Genomic DNA, 16,903 nt, shown 5'->3' with positions numbered 1-16,903 from the left:
CCTGTGCTCTATCCACTAGACTATGCTGCTTCTCTTCCTACTAGGCCACGCTGCTACTGATGGAGAGATTTTACTGGTGCTCAGGAGCCCAGCTAAAAAGAGCAGTACGCATGAATGGGACTATAGAGATCTCATCTCATGTGACCTTGGGGCATTTTTTGCCCATAGAGAGGCGGGTTGTTCTCTCTCCTCCTTCTTGGCCAACCTATCTTCCCCAAGTCGCTGCCCAAATACAGTTACCCACTTTCCGATTGCTGCCTGCCAAGCTGACCTGTCTCCCAGCCGTCCGATGCCCTCCTCTCAAAAACCTCCATGTTGCTGTGACCCATGCAGCCCCTCACTCCATCATGGGCACCCCCGCCCTTCATCCTCACCCTGTCCCCTGCCCTCTCCTGCCTCCTCCTCATCTCATGTCATCCCCATTGATAGGTGAGGAAACCGAGGCAGAGAAATGTAGTGACTTGCCCAAGGTCACACAGCAGGCAAGTGGATAGCTCACAGGCCTGGGAGTCAGAAGAACCCATGTTCTGATCCCAGCTCGGCCACTTGTTGACTGTTTTACCTTGGGCAAGTCACTTCACTACTCTGGGCCTCAGTTCCCTTATCTGTAAAGTGGGGATTAAGATCGGGAGCCCCAAGTGGGACAGGGACCATGTCCAACTTGATTTGCCTGTATCCACCCAGTGCTCAGTGTGGTGCCTGGCCCATTGTAAGTGCTTAGCCAATAGCACCATCATCATTATTGAGAAGCAGCGTGGCTCAGTGGAAAGAACCCAGGGCTTTAGAGTCAGAGGTCATGAGTTCGAATCCTAACTCCCCCAATTGCCAGCTGTGTGACTTTGGGCAAGTCACTTAACTTCTCTGTGCCTCAGTTCCCTCATCTGTACAATGGGGATCAAGACTGTGAGCCCCCTGTGGGACAATCTGATGACCGTGTCACCTTCCCAGCGCTTCAGATCAGTGCATTGCACATAGTAAGCGCTTAATAAATGCTATCATTATTATTATTATTGTTATGGGGATCAAGACTGTGAGCCCCATGTGGGATGGAGACCATGTCCAAGCTTCAAAGGTGAGAAGGAGATAATAATAGTAATGATGGCATTTATTTAGCGCTTACTATGTGCTAACTGGGCAGGGGCGGAGCACTTCTGACCTCTCGATTTTCCTGGGAGACGGGGATCAGTGGAAATAGATGAGGTCCCCTTGGGGGAGGGCAGCAGGGCAGGCAGCATCGTCTGGAGGGTACCAAGCCTTGGTGATAATACTAATGATGACTGTGGTATTTGTTCGGTGCTTACCATGTGCCAGGCACTGTACTAAGCACTGGGGTAGGTGCAAGCTAACTGGGGGTTGGACACAGTCCCTGTCCCACATGTGACTCACAGTCCCAATTCCCATTTTACAGATGAGGTCACTGAGGCCCAGATAAGTGAAGTGACTTGCCCAAGGTCACCCAGCAGGCGAGTGGAAGAAGAAGCAGCGTCACCCAGCAAGCAAGTGGAACCCAGGTCCTTCTGATTCCCAGGCCTGGGCTCTAGCCCCTAGGCCATGCTGCTTCCCAGTGTGACCCGGTGGATAGAGCACGGGCCTGGGTTCTAATCCCAGTTTCACCATTAGCCTGCTGTTTGACCTTGTTTCCTCAACTGCGAAATAATAATAATAATAATAACCGCAATAATTGTGGCATTTGTGAAGTGCCTACTATGTGCCAGGCCCTGTACCTAAGCGCTGGAGCAGATGTCCCTGCATCTGCTTCAGGCAAATAGGGTTGGACACAGTCCGTGTCCCTCTCGTGGGGCTCACGATAAATAATAATAATAATGGCATTTATTAAGTGCTTACTATGTGCAAAGCACTGTTCTAAGCGCTGGAGAGGTTACAAGGTGACCAGGTAGTCCCACAGGGGGCTCACTGTCTTAATCCCCATTTTACAGATGAGGGAACTCAGGCACAGAGAAGTTAAGTGACTTGCCCAAAGTCACACAGCTGACAATTGGCGGAGCTGGGATTTGAACCCATGACCTCTGACTCCAAGGCCCGGGCTCTTTCCACTGAGCCACGCTGCTTCTCAGGTCTCACGATCTTAATCTCTGTTTTACAGATGAGGGAACTGAGGCCAAGAGAAGTCAAGTGACTTGCACCCTCCACACATCCGCCAAACTAGCTCTCTTCCTCCTTCAAAGCCCTACTGAGAGCTCACCTCTTCCGGGAGGCCTTCCCAGACTGAGCCCCCTTTTTCCTCTTCTCCTCCCCTCCCTCTGCCCTACCGCCTTCCCCTCCCCACAGCATTTCTATATATTTGTACATATTTATTACTCTATTTATTTTACTTGTACATATTTGCTACTCTAATTCATGATCTGCATGTAGCTGTAATTCTATTTATTCTGACGGTTTTGACACCTGTCTACATGTTTTGTTCTGTTGCCTTTCTCCCCCTTCTAGACCGTGAGCCCGTTGTTGGGTAGGGACCGTCTCTATATGTTGCCGACTTGTACTTCCCAAGTGCTTAGCACAGGGCTCTGCACACAGTAAGCGCTGAATAAATATGATTGAATGAATGAATGAAAGTGGCGGAGCTAGGATTAGAATCCAGACCTTCTGAGTCCCAGGCCCGTGCTCTATTCCCTAGTCCATAGAACAGTGCTTGATACATTTCCCCCTTCTAGACTGTGAGCCAGTTGTTGGGTTGCGACCGTCTCTATATGTTGCCGACTTGTACTTCCCAAGCACTTAGTACAGTGCTCTGCACACAATAAGCGCTCAGTAAATGCGGTTGAATGAACGAATGAATGGAAAGAGCACGGGCTTGGGAGTCAGAGGTCATGGGTTCTCATCCTGGCTCCGCCACTTGTCAGCTGTGTGACTTTGGGCAAGTCACTTAACTTATCTGGGCCTGTTACCTCATCTGTAAAATGGGGATGAAGACTGTGAGCCCCATATGGGACAACCTGATTACCTTGTATCCCCCCACCCCCAGTGCTTAGAAATGTGCTTGGCAAATGGTACACACTTAACAAATACTATTCTTCTTCTTATTATTATGACCTCATGTCTACCACAATGCTTAGAACAGTGCTTGGCACATAGTAAGTGCTTAACAAGCACCATAATTAAAGCCATATTCATTAATTAATAGGGAAGAAGAAAAGGTATTTAATCACCATTTTACAGAGGAAGAAACTAAGGCAATGAGAAGAGTTGTCCAAAGTCACACAGAGCAGGCCAGTGACTGGGATTAGAGGTCCAGCATGCTGGGGAAGCAGCATGACATAGTGGATAGAGCAACGGGCCTAGGAGTCGGAAGGTCATGGGTTTTTATCCCAGCTCTACCGCTTGTCTGCCGTGTGACCCTGGGCAAGTCACTTCACATTTCTGTGCCTCACCTCATCTGTAAAATGGGGATTGAGACTGGGAGCCCCACACGGGACGGTGACTGTGTCCAACTGGGTTTGCTTGTATCCATCCCAGCGGTTAGTTCTGTGCCTGGCACGTAGTAAGCGCTTAACACATTCCATCATCATCATCATCATCATCATCATTCATTCATTCATTCAATCGTATTTATTGAGCGCTTACTGTGTGCAGAGCACTGTACTAAGCGCTTGGGAAGTACAAGTTAGCAACATATAGAGACGGTCCCTACCCAACAGCGGGCTCACAGTCTAGAAGGGGGAGACAGACAACAAAACAAAACATATAAACCAAATAAAATAAATAGAATAAATATGTACAAGTAAAATAAATAAATAAATAGAGTAATAAATATGTACAAACATATATACATATATACAGGTGCTGTGGGGAGGGGAAGGAGGTAAGGCGGGGGGGATGGGGAGGGGGAGTAGGGGGAAGAGGAAGGAGGGGGTTCAGTCTGGGAAGGCCTTCTGGAGGAGGTGAGTGCCCAGTAGGGCTTCGAAGGGAGGAAGAGAGCTAGCTTGGCGGATGTGCGGAGGGAGGGCATTCCAGGCCAGGGGGAGGACGTGGGCCGGGGGTCGACGGCGGGACGGGCGAGAACGAGGCACGGTGAGGAGATTAGCGGCAGAGGAGCGGAGGGTGTGGGCTGGGCTTGTACAGGACCTGCCAGTCGCTGGCCTTGGTGTGAGACAGTGTCATCCGTCTGAGGATCAGGGGCACGTTCTTGATGTTCCCCAGTAGGCCGTGGAGCGCCTGGGCCATCTCCAGTTTCCGGGGCTGCAGAAAGAACTGGATGCCATCCAGCTGGGCGTTCAGCTCACTCAGGTCCCGGGTCAGGCGCATCGGCCACAGCCTGAGTTGTTTTTCTCCTCACTTGCAGTGGCACCTGTTCAGGAGTCCAAACACACTGAGTCCCTCCTTCAGGCCTGGGGCCAGCTTGTATACCGATGAATGGGCCTCACTCTTGAGTATCTGTAGCACACAGTAGGTGTCCCAGTCCACGCTCACTAGATTTGTCAGGACAAACTTCTTGAAGCCGAGGATGGGGATGACCCCACTGCTTTCTTCCAGCTCCACCCCTATTCTCTTCTGGTCCAGGAACTTTAGCAATCCCCCAAGAGCACGGACTTCACGGGACAGTCGAACGGCACGATGGATGTGAGGAAGAGAATCTTCTCTGTGGGGCTCATGGGCTCCGTGATGAAGGAGAAGGAGCCAGAGAGCAGGTGCTGCTTGCTGATCTCCAGGCCGAAATCCATGCTGGGAAACAGGACTACTTCAGGTCTTCCCATCACTTCGTTGTTGCCAGAACCTGTGGAGGCCAATCCTTCTAGGAACCGAGTCATGTTCTCATCCCACTTCATGCTGGTCACGATGGACCAAGGCCTAATCTCATCCACGACTCGCTGGAGGAGTCGGAGATTTTCATGGTCTGGGGCATCTGGCATAAAGTAGATGATGGGGTCACCCGTGTTGTAGTAGGCGATGCCCAGGTGTCCCACGTGCCACACCACGCTCAGGTGTGTCTCTGCTCTCTCCTCCTCTTCCTCTTGCCCAAAATGCCCCTGCATGGATGGTGAGATCTGGGGGTCGGTGGGGATCATCCCAGCCACCTGCCCCTGAGGGCTTTTGGATGCCATGCTGAGGGAAGTCTTGTTGTCAGAGACCCTGCCCGCTCCATTTCTGTCATTTGGGTGCAGTGAGGGAGACTCTGAGGAGAAAAGAAGTCTAGAGGTGGCAGCAGTTCCTCTCTTTTTGATGATACGAGTTTTTAACTGGTATTTATAAGCACTGTATCAGGCACTGTCCTTCACGCTAGTGTGGATCAGGTTGGATACAAGTCCATGTGTTGAATCCCCATTTTACAGATGAGGGAACTGAGGCCCAGAGAAGGGAAATCACACAGCAGGTAAGTGCCAGAGCCAGAATTAGAGCACATTCATTCATTCATTCATTCATTCATTCAATCGTATTTATTGAGCGCTTATTGTGTGCAGAGCACTGTACCGAGCGCTTGGGAAGTACAAGTTGGCAACATATAGAGATGGTCCCTACCCAACAGTGGACTCACAGTCTAGAAGGGGGAGACAGAGAACAAAACAAAACATATTAACAACATAAAATAAATAGAATAAATATGTACAAATAAAATAAATAAATAGAGTAATAAATATGTACAAACATACATACATATATATATATATATGCAGGTGCTTCTTACTCCCAGGCCTGTGCTCTATTGTTCTATTGTCCTTTCCCAAACACTTACTAGAGGGCTCTGCTCAGAGTAAGGGCTCAATAAGTACCATCGATTAATGGTTGATCCCAACAGGGATGGCCATGCCACCAGAGGGTGGCAAGTCACATAGGGTGGCATGTGGCCATCTGTGTAGCCAGCACCTGGCATTCTGAGGAGCGGAGGGAGGGGTAGAAGCAGCATGGCCCTAGTGGACAGAGCCCGGGCCAGGGAGTCAGAAGGACCTGGGTTCTAATCCTACCTCCACCGCATGTCAGTTCTGTGACCGTTTATTCATTCATTCATTCAATCGTATTTATTGAGGGCTTACTGTGTGCAAAGCACTGTACTAAGCACTTGGAAAGTACAATTTGTCTACAGAGACAATCCCAATCCCTACCCAACAATGGGTTCACAGTCTAGAAGGGTGGAGGCAACAAAACAAAACAAGTAGACAGGCATCAATAGCATCAATATAAATAAATAGAATTATAGATAGATACTCATCATGAATAAAATGAATTGGGCAAGTCACTTTGCTTCTCTGGGCCTCAGTTAGGGTGCTCAGCTAGGTCTAATTCCCATTGCTTAGTTCAGTGTTTAGCCCAAGGTAAGAACTTAAAGTTCCACAATCATCATCTTGTATATAGGACTGAGTTCCATGTTTGTGCACACGTGAGAGCAACTAGTTGAAGAAGGAATTCCTTCTTTCTGGAAGGAAGGAATCTACATTTACATTTTGCTGTTTCACCTATTGTTTAACAGTGGGCAGCAGGGGCAAGGTGCTTTCGGAATATTGTGAAAGCGGCAGAAACCGTTCCCTAGGGAAGTAACTGGGGTGACCGGTCAAGCAGGGTAAGACCAAACACGGGATCCGGAAGGGCCGGGATTCAAACGTACCTGTTTTGAAAGCCCAGAGCTACTGGGGGCACCAGAGTGGGAAAGCATTGTGGGTAATCATCATCATCATCATCATCATCATCATCTTTGTGGTGTTTGTTAAGCGCATACTAGGATAACAATAATGCTGGTACTTGTTAAGCGCTCACAGTCTTCGTCCCCATTTTACATATGAGCTAATTGAGGCACAGAGAATTTACGTCACTTGCCCAAAGTCAGACAGCTGACAAGGGGCGGAGCCGGAATTAGAACCCACGACCTCTGACTCCCAAACCCGTGTTCTTTCCACTAAGCCACGCTACTTCTCAGTACAGTGTGGCAGACACTGTACTAAAAGCATTGGAATAGACAAAAGCAAATTGCGATGGACACAGTCCCTATCCCACATGAGGCTCACTGTCTTAATACCCATTTTACTTGAGGTGACTGTGGCGCGGAGAAGGTAGGTGACTTACCCGAAGTCAAGCGGCAGGACAAGTACCGGAGCTGGGATAAGAACCCGGGTCCTGCTGACTTCCAGGCCCATGCTCTATCTAATAATAATAATTTTGATATTTGTGAAGTGCTTACTTGATACTACTATACTAGGTGCTTAGGTAGATACAAGATAATAATGATAATAATAACGATGATGGTATTTATCAAGCGCTTACTATAAAGGCTGCAGGATGGGTTTGAGCCCAAGGGGTAAGTAAGCATGGGGAAGTCAGGGTCGTGGTCCTCCCTGGCTTCTCCTGGTAATAAACCACCTGAGCTGCAGGCAGCAGGGAATCGGAGCAGCAAAAGGAACTTCTGCCACAACTCCCCCTTCCTGACCACCCCCCCCCCCAAAAAAAAAACCACACAACCGATAAAAGGGGGAAAGAACTGGTCCCTCTGGGGCCGCAGAAAACAAATATCTAAGACCTGTGCCCAGACACCTTATTGGGGCCGAGGCCAAAGCACCTAAGACTTTACCAGGATGGTGTGCTGCGGGCAGCCGGACTCCTTGAAACTCCTCTGATGTGAGACTATCTTCAGGAAATTTGGGGAAGCCAGTAGGATTGGTAGCTCTCTTTGGTCATAATTGTGTGTGGGTGTGTGAGTGTGTCCACATCTACCCCCGTTTTAATTAGACTAAGCATGGGATAAAGTGTGCCGCTGTTTACGGTGGTAATAATAATAATAATAATAATGATGGCATTTGTTAAGTGCTTACTATATGGGGTGGGTACAAACAAATTGGGTTGGACCCAGGCACTGTCCCACGTGGGGCTCCCATTCTCAATCCCCATTTTACAGATGAGGGAACTGAAGCACAGAGAAATGAAGTGACTTGCCCAAGGTCACACAGCAGACAAGTGGTGGAGTCGAGATTAGAACCCATGAGCCTTCTGACTCCTAGGCCTGGGCTCTTTCCACTAAGCCATGCTGCTTTGGTGAGCGCCTCCTCCAGGTGTGCAGGTCGGGACCCGGCGGGCTCGGCGACGGCGGCGGTTCTCGGCAACGGCGGTGGTTCTCGGCGGTGTGGGGCCATCGCCATGGCAGCGGCTTCCCTCTTCCGTGACGTCCCGCAGGCTCAGGCTGTTCTGGTCTTTAAATTCAGAATAATAATAATGATGATGATGATGATGATAATTGAGGTATTTGTTAAGTGCTTACTATGTGCCAGTCACTGTTCTAATCACTGGGGTAGAAACCTGGTAATCAGGTCAGACACAGTCCCTGTCCCCCATGGGGCTCACAGTCTTAATCCCCATTTTACAGATGAAGTAACTGAGACACAGGGAAGTGAAGTGATGTGGCGGAGCTGGAATTGAAACCCACGTCCTCTGACTTCCAGGTCTTTGCTGTTTCCACTCGGCCATGCTACAACTCCCCTTTAATCTTAAAATGGAGATTAAGATTGTGAGCCCCTTGTGGGATCTGGACTGTGTCCAACCTGATGAGCTTATTAGAGAAGCAGCAGTGTCTCAGTGGCAAGAGCCCGGGCTTTGGAGTCAGAGGTCATGGGTTCAAATCCCAGCTCCGCCAATTGTCAGCTGTGTGACTTTGGGCAAGCCATGTAACCTCTCTGTGCCTCAGTTACCTCATCTGCAAAATGGGGATGAAGATTGTGAGCCCCCCATGGGACAACCTGATCACCCTTGTAACCTCCCCAGTGCTTAGAACAGTGCTTTGCACTTAACCAACACCATTATTATTATTATTATTATTATTATTATTATTATTATTATTATCTCTATCCCAGCACTTAGTTCAGTACCTGGTACATAGTAAGTGCTTGACAAATACAGAGGAGAAAAAAAAGATCATGCCACTGGAGGGTGATAGAGAGTCGCCGCCTCACCGAACCATGCCCCACTATCTCCTTGGGGTGATAGAGGAGGGCAGCCTCCCATTCATTCATTCATTCATTCATTCATTCATTCAATCATATTTATTGAGCACTTCCCAGCGCACTGTACTAAGCGTTTGGGAAGTACAAGTTGGCAAAATAAAGAGACGGTCCCTACCCAACAACGGGCTCACAGTCTAGAAGGGGGAGACAGACAATAAAACAAAACATGTGGACAGGTGTCAAGCCATCCGAATAAATAGAAATAAGGCTAGATGCATGTCATTAACAAAATAAATAGAATAGTAAATATGTACAAGTAAACTAAATAGAGTAATAAATCTTTACAAACATATGTACAGGTGCCGTGGAGAGGGGAAGGAGGTAGGGCGGGGGGAGATGGGGAGGAGGAGAGGAAAAAGGGGGCTCAGTCTGGGAAGGCCTTCTGGAGGAGGTGAGCCCTCAGTAGGGCTTTGAAAGGAGGAAGAGAGCTAGCTTGGCGGATGTGTGGAAGGAGGGCATCCCGGGCCAGGGGGAGGATGTGGACCCGGGGTCGATGGCGGGACAGGTGAGAACGAGGTACAGGGAGGGGGTTAGCGGCAGAGGAGTGGAGGGTACGGGCTGGGCTGTAGAAGGAGAGAAAGGAGGTGAGGTAGGAGGGGTCGAGGCGATGGAGAGCCTTTAAACCGAGAGTGAGGAGTTTTTGCCTGATGCGTAGGTTGACTGGTAGCCACTGGAGATTTTTGAGGAGGGGAGTGACATGCCCAGAGCGTTTCTGCACAAAGATGATCCATGCAGCGGCGTGAAGTGTAGACTGAAGTGGGGAGAGACAGGAGGATGGGAGATCAGAGAGGAGGCCGATGCTGTAATCCAGTCGGGATAGGATGAAAGATTGAACTGGCAAGGTAGCGGTTTGGATGGAGAGGAAAGGGCGGATCTTGGCGATGTTGCGGAGGTGAGACTGGCAGGTTTTGGTGACGGACAGGATGTGAGGGGTGAACGAGAGAGCGGAGTCGAGGATGATGCCAAGGTTGCGGGCTTGTGAGACGGGAAGGTTGGTAGGGCTGTCTACAATGATGGGAAAGTCAGGTAGAGGGCAGGGTTTGGGAGGGAAGATAAGGAGTTCAGTCTTGGACATATTGAGCTTTAGATGGCGGGCAGACATCCAGATGGAGATGTCCTGAAGGCCAGGAGGAGACCCGAGCCTGAAGGGAGGGAGAGAGAGCAGGCGCAGAGATGTAGATTTGGGTGTCATCAGCGTAGAGAGAATAGTTGAAGCCATGAATTCACCAAGGGAGGGAGTGTAGATAGAGAACAACCATGGGGTGGTAGAGAGAAGCAGCCTCCCAGAACAAGCCTCCCGCCGTACTATTCCATACTACACTGTCACCAGGCACAGCCTCTCTGAACAAGCCTGGTGTCACCAGGGTTAATAGAGAGGCACAGCCTCCCAGAATAACGATTGTGTGCCACCAATGGGCAGGCTGCTGCTCTCAGAACAGAGGCTGGTTCTGGTTCCAGGGGCCAGAGGAATCTTCTCCAAAGCTGCTGTTCAGTACTTCTCCTTGGCCTCTTACACTGTGGGCACATTCAACTCCCAGATTTGCCCCATTACTGAGTGGAAGAGAGTGAGTGAGTGAGTGAGTGAGTGAGTGTGTGTGTGTGTGTGTGTGTGTGTGTGAATAATAGTGGGGAGGAAGAGTGTTGAGGTGGTTGCCACTCATAACAAGAACAGGGGCTGGGGCTCTTTGCAGGAAGCTGATTTGATTGGGACTGAGAAGCCCCAGGGCCCTTAATTTGACAGATAGGTCAAGCTTCCCTGTGACTATAGCAAAAACTCCTCACCATTCGCTTTAAACCACTTAACCACCTTGCTCCCTCCTACCTCACCTCACTTTTCTCCTACTGTAACCCAGTCCACACACTTGGCTCCTCTGGTGCTCACCTTCTCACTGTACCTTCGATCACATCTATCTCACCGCCGACCTATCCCTCACATCCTACCTCCGGCTTCCTTGAAACTCCTCTGACATGGGACTATCTTCAAAAACCTCAGGGAAGCCAGTCAGATTGGTAGCTACTTTTTTGCCATAATTGTGAATGTGTGAGTGTCTGTAGGCATCTATCCCCCTTTCAATTAGGCCAAGCGTGGGATACACTGTTCTGCTGCATATTGTGGTGGCTCGGTTTAACTTCTGAACTTGTTTCTGAGTGCCTCAAACCGAAGGGGAGACGATTCCCCTTTGACAGGGTCCTACCTTGAGCACTTGAATTGAAAGGGGAGACAATCCCCACAGAAGGGCTCATACATTAAGGGCCTGAAACTAAAGGGGGAGACAATGAGACAAGCGTCATCAAAACCCGATCCCACGAACCTTCCCAGATGATGAGGAATCTGGCCAGAGTGAGGACATTTGGGCCGGGTTGGGTCCTACCTGGAAGTTCAGGCCAGATCACGGAAGACCAGGTGGTTAGACCCTTCCTCGGCTGGCCACACTGAGGTCGACTCACACGGATTCCCCAAATATTGGCAGACTGCTCTTCAAGCACTGTGAAATTTCCAGCGATCCCAAAAAAACCAGTGGAAAGAACACGGGCCGTGGAGTCAGAGGGCCTGGGTTCTCATTCCGGTTGTGCCACTCGCTTGCTGTGTGACCTTGGGTAATGGCTTGACTTCTCTGGACCTCAGTTTCTTAAATAGCAAAATGGGGATTCGATAACTGGTCTCCCTCTTACTTAGACCGTGAGACCCATGAGGGACAGGGATTGTGTCCGACCTAATTGACCTGTGCCAACCCAGTGCTTAGAATAATGTTTGACACATACTAAGTGATTAACAAATACCAGAAAAAAAGAGTATTCCAGGACTGTGGCCACTTCCCTTGCTCCTTGCTCCAGATCGAAAGCCCGTGGGAGTCTTAGGGAGACCAAAATTGTATCTCTCCTCCTCTGCCTGCAGTAACGGACGTGCCCTCAAGCCACTGGCAGTCCCTGGCTCCCTGGTGGCGGTGAGGGGAGAGGGCATTTTCCTGAGTATGGAGGAGGTGGGGGGGGAGCGGTGGGAATGAACTGGGTGCAGCTGATCCTCTCACTTCCATTCAAGGAGTGCTTGGAGAGAGTTGGAGGAGTCAGCATGGCCTAGCAGTTAGAGCCTGGGCCTGGGAGTCGGAAAGAGCTGGATTCTAATACCAACTCTTAGGGGAAATTGGGCAAGTCACTTCCCTTTTTTAAATGGTACCTGTTAAAGCACTTATGTGCCAGGCACTGTAATAATAATAATAAATAATAATAATAATAGTATTTGTTAAGAGCTTATGCTGGGGTAGATGCACTGTTGTCAGGTTGGACACAGTTCCTTGTCCCATGTGGGGCACTCAGTCTTCACCCCCATTTTCCAGATGAGGGAACTGAAGCCCAGAGAAGTGAAGTGACTCGCCCAAGCTCACACAGCAGACAAGTGGCAAAGTTGGGATTGGAACCCCCATCGCTGTTGACGGCACTACCATCCTTCGCGTCTCACAAGCCCGCAACCTTGGTGTCATCCTCGACTCCGCTCTCTCGTTCACCCCCACATCCAAGCCGTCACCAAAACCTGCCGGTCTCACCTCCGCAATGTTGCCAAGATCCGCCCTTTCCTCTCCATCCAAACCGCTACCCTGTTCATTCAAGCTCTCATCCTATCCCGTCTGGATTACTGTATCAGCCTCCTCTCTGATCTCCCATCCTCCTGTCTCTCCCCACTTCAATCCATACTTCACGCCGATGCCCAGATTGTCTTTGTCCAGAAACGCTCTGGGCATATTACTCCCCTCCTCAAAAATCTCCAGTGGCTACCAATCAACCTACGCATCAGGCAGAAACTCCTCACCCTCTGCTTCAAGGCTCTCCATCACCTCGCCCCCTCCTACCTCACCTCCCTTCTCTCCTTCTACAGCCCAGCCCGCACCCTCCTCTCCTCTGCCGCTAATCTCCTCACCGTGCCTCGTTCTCGCCAGTCCCGCCATCGACCCCCGGCCCACGCCATCCCCCTGGACTGGAATGCCCTCCCTCTGCACATCCGCCAAGCTAGCTCTCTTCCTCCCTTCAAGGCCCTACTGAGAGCTCACCTCCTCCAGGAGGCCTTCCCAGACTGAGCCCCCTCCTTCCTCTCCCCCTCCTCCCCCTCTCCATCGCCCTGCCTTACCTCCTTCCCCTCCCCACAGCACCTGTATATATGTTTGTACATATTTATTACTCTATTTATTTATTTTACTTGTACATATTTATTCTACTTATTTTATTTTGTTAATATGTTTTGTTTTGTTCTCTGTCTCCCCCTTCTAGACTGTGAGCCCACTGTTGGGTAGGGACCGTCTCTGTATGTTGCCAACTTGTTCTTCCCAAGTGCTTAGTACAGTGCTCTGCACACAGTAAGCGCTCAATAAATACGATTGAATGAATGAATGAATGAATGAACCCAGGCCCTTCTGATGCCGAGGCTCATGCTAATCTATCCACTAGGCCAACCTGCCTCAGTCCCCTTATCTAGTAATGTAATGTGCTTGACTCAGATCAAGCTTGGCTCCTCAATTTGAGTAAATCATGAAACCAAGATATTTGAGTCAATCAAATAGCCAAGTTACTTGAGTCAATCAAATGGCCAAGTTATTTGAATCAATCAAATGATTGGGCTTGGCTTTGAGTAAATCAAGTCAGCAGGTAGTATGACTTAATCAAACTACTGGGCTTGACTGGCTTGAATCAATTAACCAAGCCTGGAGTCAATCGACCCATCAGCCACACCCTGGTGTGGTGAAGCCGGTCTAGGCAGAGGGAAAGGTCAGAGAGAAGGGTGGACCAAAGCATGACCTTGACCACTGTGCTTCCACAGCTCACAGTTTTAATTCCCAGTTTACGGATGAGGTCCCTGAGACCCAGAGATTTGAAGTGAGTTGCCTAAGGTCATCCAGCAGACAAGCAGCGGAGCCCGATTTAGAACCCAGGTCCTTCAGACTCCCATGCCCGCACTCTATCGACTAGCCACGTTGCTTCTCCTGCTAACCTTCCTTCCCCCTTTATAATCGGCATTAATCATGCCTCTATCTGGGAATGTAGTTCTCTGAGGAACCCCAAAGCTGAAGCGCGATATGGACTATTTGGAGGAACCAAAAGAGAATGATAGAAATGTTTAAAATAGCACTGTAAGGTTAAATGAAAGAAAGATTAGAAGCAAGATTAAAAACGGGTTTCCCTGCTTGGAGAACTTGAGAGGCCTTAATCACGGAACCCAAGGGTGTGAAGGAATAGCATATCTTCTCGATATCTTCTAGACTGTGAGCCCGTTGTTGGGTAGGGATTGTCTCTATCTGTTGCTGAATTGTACTTCCCAAGCACTTAGTACAGTGCTCTGCACACAGTAAGCACTCAATAAATATGATGGAATGAATGGATATCATATGAGCGATGGCAAGCCGTTGCTCTAGACAACTGATAACCGTCTCCTCCGGTTTCGTCTGTCAGTTGCTCTGTCCGTTGCCTGCTATGTGACCATGTGCAAGTCACTTCAGTTCTTTGGGCCTCAGTTTCCTCAGCTGTAAAATGGGAATTGAACCCTACTCCCTCCTACTTAGACTTTGAGCCCCACGTGGGACGAGGATTGTGTCCAACCTGATAACTCCAATGCTTAGAACACATGATAAGTGCTTAACAGATACTATTAAAAAAAAAAAGAAAAATGAACCAAGAAACCGCAACAGTGATCCGGAGCATTTCATAGTCAGTATTTGATTGAAAGTGAAAAAATTAATAATTGTGGTATTTGTTCAGCACTTTATGTGTCAAACACTGTTCAAAATTGAAGCCATTAGGAAGATTCTGGGCTGGGTAGAGATACAGTGAAGCACATGACCTAGCAGAAAGTATACGGGCTTAGGAATCAAAGTACCTGGGTTCCGATCCCGGCTCGGCTGCTTGTCCACGGTGTGACCTTTTTTTTTGTTTTTTGTTAAGCGCTTACTATGTGCCAAGCACTGTTCTAAGCACTGGGGTAGATACAAGGTAATCGGGTTGTCCCACATGGTGCTCGCAGTCTTAATCCCCATTTTCCAGATGAGGTAACTGAGGCCCAGAGAAGTTAAGTGACTTGCCCAAAGTCACATAGCTGACAAGTGGTGGAGCCAGGATTAGAACCCATGATTTCTGATTCCCACACTACTTCCCTGACCTTGGGCAAGTCACTTCACTTCCCTGGACCTCTGTGACCTCAACTGGAAAATGGGGATTAAGATTGTGTGTCCCATGTGGGTACAGGGACCCTGTCCGACCAGATTAGCTTGTATCTACTCCAGCATTTAGTACAACGCCTGGCACATAGTAAGAGCTTAACTAATGCCACAATAATTACTGAAGCATCAGCAAAGAACCTAGTGGAGGAGCCTTTGGAGATCTTTTAAAGAAGGGTTCAGTGTTGTTTGTCTGGGATGGTTTAAAAGTAACCTTGCCAGGAGGCAGGGGAATATTCTAGACAACCTCTCAAAGTTCCCTCCAGGCCTCTGATTGGACCATACGGCAAATTTGGGTAGGGGTCTATCCAACTCAGTATAGATATATTCCCTTAATTACAGCTCCCTGGAGATACCAGGGAGGGAATTTTGTATTCATTTTTCATGTGTTTTAAGTGTTTGTCTTGAGCTGAGCCAAAGTTCTGTTTCTGTCCCATTAAAAAAAACAATAAAAAACTTGATTTGTTTCCTTTTAGTCAGAATATGAGATTGATGACCCTATCTGCGCCTACGTGTTCTCAATACTTGTGGCGTTCACGACACTGCGAATCGAATGGTATACCATAGTAATTATGCTGTAAAATAAGAACCTGTGGAAAGAGGATTGTTTTACCTCCATTTTTATCCCTGTCACCTGGGAGCTCATCAGTTTCCTCCTGGCTGCTTGCATTCAAACCATTTTCTTCCTTTTTTTAAAATGGAATTCATTAAGCACCTACTATATGCCAGACACTGTACTAAGCACTGGGGTAGATGCAAGTCAGATTGGACACAGTCCCTGTCCCACATGGGGCTCACAGTCTTAATCCCCATTTTACAGATAAGGTCACTAAGGCCCAGAGAAGTGAAGTGACTTGCTCAAGGTCACACAGCAGACAAGTTGTAGAGACAGGATTAGAACTCAAGCCCTTCTGCCTCCCAGGCCCCTGCCATACCCACTAGGCCATGCTGCTTCTCCTGCTTGAAATACTGAGAATAGTGCCAAGTACTCACTAGTAAATATTGCAGAGTTTGTTGTTCTTTTACCTGTAGACTGTACACTCCTTGTGGACAGGGAACATGTCTGCCAACTCTGCTTTACTGTACTTTCCCAGGTTTTTAGTCCAGTGCTCTGCACGCACAGTAAGCACTTATTAAATGCCTTTGATTGAGCAATTCATTCATTCAGTCGTATTTCTTAAGCACTTACTGTGTGCAGAACACTTGTACTAAGTGCTCGGGTAGGAACAATACAACAGTCAACAGTGACAGTCCCTGCCCACAATGAGCTCAAAGTCTGGTGTGGGGTAGAGGGGAGATGGGCATCAATATAAATAGATAAAATTGCAGATATATACATAACTGCTGTGGGGGAGGGGGCGGACAGGGAAGAGCAAAGGGAGCAAGCTAGGGCGATGCAGAAGGGAGTGGAAGATGAAGAAAAGTGAGGCTTATCCATCATCATCCTCAGCAGCATTTATTAAATGCCTGCTTTTTGCAAGAGCACTCTACTAGATGGCTGGGAGCATAAAAAACCTATAAGACCTGACACCTCCTGGTCTTTTAGGAGCTTATGGCCTAATGATGCAGGATCTCTAGAAGGATAAAGTGCCCTGGGGTAGGTAGAGGTGGGGAAAATCAAATTAGTCCATGTTTCCATTGGTTAGAAAGATTTTAGGAGGCAGAGGGAGAAGGAATGGAACCTAATGGGATTATTGATTCATGATCATTTATTCAGTCATTTATTCAGTCGAATCTATTGAGTGCTTACTGTGTGTAGAGCACTGCACT

At 48.6% G+C, this 16,903-nt stretch overlaps 1 pseudogene; it reads right to left on the bottom strand.

Annotated features, from left to right (window-relative positions):
- LOC119943458 overlaps window positions 1-8,078 on the bottom strand; it is a 31,668-nt pseudogene extending 23,590 nt beyond the window's left edge.
- Window positions 8,079-16,903: the final 8,825 nt, after the last annotated feature.

This window comes from Tachyglossus aculeatus, chromosome 22 (genome assembly GCF_015852505.1).
Source record: "Tachyglossus aculeatus isolate mTacAcu1 chromosome 22, mTacAcu1.pri, whole genome shotgun sequence".
Classification (NCBI taxonomy): Eukaryota; Metazoa; Chordata; class Mammalia; order Monotremata; family Tachyglossidae; genus Tachyglossus; species Tachyglossus aculeatus.
This window is presented reverse-complemented; position numbering and strand designations above follow the sequence as displayed.